This window comes from Canis lupus, chromosome 3 (assembly GCF_048164855.1).
Source record: "Canis lupus baileyi chromosome 3, mCanLup2.hap1, whole genome shotgun sequence".
Classification (NCBI taxonomy): Eukaryota; Metazoa; Chordata; class Mammalia; order Carnivora; family Canidae; genus Canis; species Canis lupus.
Window position 1 is genome coordinate 39,456,497 of NC_132840.1, and position 6,000 is coordinate 39,462,496.

Genomic DNA, 6,000 nt, shown 5'->3' on the forward strand with positions numbered 1-6,000 from the left:
TCCAATCCAGCCATTTAGAGGCGTATAGGCAAGAAAATGAATGTAATCGTCATCCACTTGATTTTCAAGTCTGTACATCATATTTGGGGGCCTAAACAAAGTATTCAGTTCTTTCTGGGAGGAGGGCGAGAAAAATCTTCATAGATGAAGTAAGATTTATCTGAGTGTTATAAAATGTGGATGAGATTACCTAGTAGAAAAATTAGATGTGATATTCATTCCAGCAGAGAAAGTGACATGAGCAACGGCAGACACGTACCATGTTAGGACAGTGATCAGCTTTTGGTATAGCTGCAGATAGCCTGTGATAAGGTGGGTGTGAAATAATGCTAAAATGATACTGGGATCAAATCATGGAAAAGTTAAGCTAATGAATGTAAACATTGTGATTCACAGGAGAGCCACATGAAATTTTAGATAACTGGCCTCATGCTGGGAGATTATAATCTACTAAGTCTGAGGGGGGGAGCAGAGAACCTATATTTTCAACCCCCCCACACACCTAATACAGATGTAGTAGGTCTTTTAAAGAGTTTTAGCAAGGAAGAAACATGATATGATTTAGATTTTATTTTTAAAATATTTTACTTATTTATTCATGAAAGACACACACACACACACACACACACACACACACACAGAGGCAGAGACATAGGCAGAGGGAGAAGCAGGCTCCATGCAGGAAGCCTGATGTGGGACTCGATCCCAGGACTCCAGGATAATGCCCTGAGCCAAAGGCAGACGTGCAACCGCTGGGCCACCCAGGTGTCTCTGATTTAGATTTTAGATAGATTATTTCAGTAATAGACTAGAATACAAATATGAAGGGGTAAGGACTAAAGCCAGGGAACCCCTCTAAAGTAATCATTATATTGCTATACATTTGGGATGAGAAACTAATGTTTAGAGAGGTTAAGTGACTTCCCCAAATCAGTAGAGCTGGTAACAGAGGCAGAATTTAAAGCAAGATCTTTCTCATTCCAAAATATGGGTCCTTTCATTATATTATGATGTACTTTACTACGTGGCTGAAAGAATGCTAAGATGGCTAACTTTTGGCTCAAGGGATTAGAAGCAAAGGAAGTCCACTCTGGTCAATTGAAACTCATAATATAACAAACACAAGTGGTCACGGGACACAGATACACACTGGTTGAAACTGGCTCTTTTGCTGATTAGAATTCAATTCTCCAACCTCCTTTAATTCAAGTGCTGCATAATTGAAACTCATTTAATTGGCATCATATACCAGCAGACAATTAGAAAAGTGGTAGGTACATTAAGCACATTGTCCTCTACTGACTGCATTGTGATGTAAAAGATGAATCAAGAAAACAATGGCTATGACTAAAAATTACTAATAATTTAGGCTTTCACTGAACTAGGCTCTCAGTTTGGATAATTTCACATAACTAATTGCAAGAACTTTATGAAGTATGTAGTATTAACTCTTATTCTGACTTTTTAATTTTTTTCCAGCTACATTGAGGTATAATTGACAAATAAAAATTCTGGCATACAACGTGATGACTTAATATACATATACATTGTGAAACATTTACCACAATCAAGCTAAACACTTCTATCACCTTATATAATTACCGTTTCCTGGGTGTGTGGTAAGAATACTTAATATTTATTCTCTTAGCAAATTTTAAGTATACAGTATAGTATTATTAACTGGTAGTCACCATGCCCTACATTAGACCCCAGAACTTATTCATCTTCTAACTGAAAGTCTGTACCTTTTGACTAATGTCTCCTCATTTCTCCATTTCTCAGACCCTGGTAACCACCATTCTACTCTCTGCTGCTTAAGTGAGTTCAACTTTTCTTTCTTTTCTTTTCTTTTCTTTTCTTTTCTTTTTTTCTTTTCTTTTCTTTTCTTTTTCTTTTCTTTTTTCTTTTCTTTTCTTTTCTTTTCCTCTTTTCTTTTCTTTTCTTTTTTTTTTTGATATTTTACATGTAAGGGAAATAATACAGTTGTCTTTCTGTGTCTGGCTTATTTCACTTATAGCATAATGTCCTCCAGATTCATCTATGTTGACACAGATGGCAGGATTTCCCTTTTTTTTAATAATTGAATGATATTCCATTGTGTGTGTGCATATGTGTATATGTGTGTGTACATATATATATGTATATCTCACATTTTCTTTATCTATTCACCTGTTGGCGGACAATTGTTTCCATGCCTTTCCAATTTGTGAATAATGGTTCAGTGAATATGGAAGTGTAGATACCTTTCAAGATACTGATTTCATTTCCTGTGGATGTATACCCACAAATGGGATTGCTGGATCACATGGCTATTTTTCAACTTAAGTAAGCAAACCCAGAGAGGCTTTGAGTAACACTCAAAACCACATAGCAGGGCAACCCTGGTGGTGCAGCAGTTTAGCGCCGCCTGAAGCCTGGGGTGTGATCCTGGAGACCTGGGATCAAGTCCCATGTTGGGCTCCCTGCATGGAGCCTGCTTCTCCCTCTGCCTGTGTCTCTGCCTCTGTCTCTCTCTGAATAAATAAATAAATCTTAAAAAAAAAAAAAAACCACATAGCAATAGTTGGAAACAAACCTCAGTCTGTCTCTGAAATCTCTTCTTTCCATTTTTTTCATAATCATTCAATTTTATAATAGTCTAGTTATGGGCCATTGCCCACCTAGCCTAGCCTATAGAGTCTCTGCCACTTTAATGACCACTCAGTGACTATAGATGCCAGATGTGTTATACTCAAATGTTTTTTGAAGTTTTTGTGTTTGTCACACATTGGGACAGTTTTCTGTTCATTCTGCTTTATTTTTCATTAATATTAAAGAGGAGGTAAGGGCATTAGCATATACCACCTGTAATATACAATAGATATGTCACAAGGAGCATGTGGGAAGGAAAAAAAAATATATATATATACCCTTTCTAAACTAACCATGTGAAAGTCCTTATTGGAAGGGTTTGCCAATTATAAGTCTAGAGGGTAAGACTAGTTTTCCTTGATAAGCTGTTATTTCCTAGAATCAGAATTATAACTTCCCAAACTCTTGAGACCTCTAATAGATTTCACCCTTAGTGCCAATTGTGTTTAATCCCTTCATTCAACAAGTATATACTGAACACCTATTATGACCACATCCTGGTAATGGCATAGCAAATACACCAGAAACTCTGCTACTAAGGAGTTTTATTCTAGTAACTTCTTGGCCCAGGCATAGCAACATGAAGACAACTATCATATTCTATTGTGGGCATGGTTAGGGAGGATGTAGGGAACATGTATTTGCCATTTTTAACCCAGGTTACAGTTTTGTTGAAGAGAGAGAACTGATGTCACTTGATTTTATCTTCCTTGTGCTTTATAGAGCCAGAAACACAAAAATTATATCATGACTATTTGGTGAATGAATGAATGACCCAGAGAAATCCATGTATATTTTTGTGTAGATGACTCTGCCACCAGCCAGCCTACCACTTTTCATGAGACTCTGGCCCAAAGGTACTTTGTGTTAGTGTATAGAGTCTCATGGAGGGAAAATAACCTGACCTATTTATGGAAAGAGCCTATCTTTGCCTGAAGGCCCCTATATGTTCAGTATCCCAACGACAAAAACAGGAGACCCTTTGGGACAAGAGACACACATTCAGAGAACAGTCAATGCCCTTCAAAAAGGAAGTGTTTTTTCTTCAACCATTCCACTTCTATTGATCATTTACTAAACATGGTGCTGGCACTGAGCAATCTAGTAATGACCAGGACAATTTATCCTTGAGGAGCTTAAAAGCTAGTAGGAGAAAAATAATTGTAATAGCTAACATGTATTGAGTGCTCAGCATCCAAATTCCATTACATATCTAAGGAATCCTATCAGGTAGATGGTATTATCTCATCATGTTACTCAGTAATAAACTTCAAGTAGATGGGATACTTTGCTCAAAGTCACACACAGGTATGCATGGCACACCCAGGACCACAATTTAAAGATATGTAACACCATAACCCATATACTTAACTATGATTACACAGCTGCCCACCACAGGTACCTCTGGGCACATGCTTTTGAGGGCAGGTAGAGCCAAGTTGTGAAAAGCCAAACTGCCTGAGTTCAAGCCTTATCTCTTTACTTGACCATGTATTTAGTCTGTGTCTGTCTCCTTCCTCACAAACATGGGTAATAACAGTACCTTACTCAAAACAGTACCTTACTCAAAGCATTGTTGAGAATATTGTGAATTAATGAAATAGACAAAATATTTAGATACTCAGTAAATGTTCATTATACCCTGTTCATTAGGACAATGATTTTTCATTCCTCTGAAATGGGTTTTGGTGACAGCCCTGTTGGTAGGCATAAAAATCAGAATGGAAAAGATTTTTTATTTCTTGTATACCACAGGGACTGAGTTATCAATCTTCTTAAATCTGAAAGGAGCATCAGACTGTCTACCTTCATGCACAGAAGCAGTTAGAGCGAAGCATTTAGTGCTGTCCTCACCATTTCATACCTTAAATCTGTCCTTCCCACCTAAAAACTATGGAAAACAAATCTTACCACTAAATTTACTCCATGTTTGGCTTTCTCCCTCAATAACATGGATGCAAAGAGCCAAAAAGCACACCTGGGTAGATACATACTGTCAGAGGAAAGGCCAAAGTTTATTAAGCATCTCATCAAATTAAGTGTTTTTACCAAACAGACAAACAAAACAAACTTGGGCATATTCGATTCACACTAGGGCTTTTACAATTTCCAAAAACATCAGATAATTTTTTTTAAATTTTAATTTAGCTTATTTATAGATTGTGGCTTAGGATGACTTTTTTAAAATTCTGAGTTTTCATTTGTTTCCTGGTGTGATACACTGAGGTTTCTCTTCTCAGTGGGACTAAACAATAATAATAGACAACCTAAAGCATGCAATAGTGACACAAATTAACAAATTTCACTCAGGAAACTGAGTAGAGACTTTAAAATGTAGGTAGAAATAGAAAAATCTCTAGAATCTTCAGATTGAGGAAATTAGGCTGCCCATCATGAATGCTCTGACAGAATAAAAATGTGTAAGAGTCCATGTGTGCACATGAGGTAGGTATACATGTGTGACCATGCATACACATATGGTTATACCCACATACTGGAGTCAGACTTGGTCAGAGAGCTCTTTGTATATGTTAAAGAGGGGGAGGAGCTAAATCACACAATAATTGCAGTGTGTTTGTTAGTCATGAGTTCATAAGAAATTTGAGTTAATTAGATGGGAATTTGGGGGGGCAAATATCATACTTGTTATCTTTTGTCATTTACTAGGCTACTATTAACTATATATAAATGACTTAAAATTCTCTTTAAAACCTTGAGAAATAGCCATTAAATTTCTCATTTTACAGATAAGGAAAATGAGTCTCAGGTTGAAAACAGGTTTTGAATGTAGATTTCAATGGCTCCAAAGCCTCGCTTTTTCTACAAAACCCTACTGCTAGGTAGTCTCTGTTCTCTTAACAGCATCTTGTGGTAGAAATTCCTCTAGCAATAAGCTCACATAGGATTAATACTTAGGAGAGAAAAATATTTTTAAAATTAAATGTATTATATCTGATAAGCAACAGCTAACGACTTAAAGGTAGACACAGTCATCAAATATGCTTTGAAAAGTCAGCAGGTTTTCATGAAGGCTGTTGTAATACACCTATGATCTACAGCTTGCCTTGAGCACACTACCTTCCAATTACCTAGTCTGGTATTTCTATTTTTTAAAATATAACTCCACTAGTCCCCCTCATCCAACCAATGCACTCAATAAATATTTGTTGAATGAATGTTGAAGGAGGGTAGAAAAAAATAATTCAAGGGTCATGGAATAGCCTCATGAATTTTACGGTTTTATTTCATTGATCTTTTTTGAAAAAATACTCTCATAAAGGCAACATAAATGGCAATGGATTCAAATGAATTAGATTTGGTATTCTGTAAAGAAACAAAGCAATGGACCCCAGGATAGTATAACTTGTG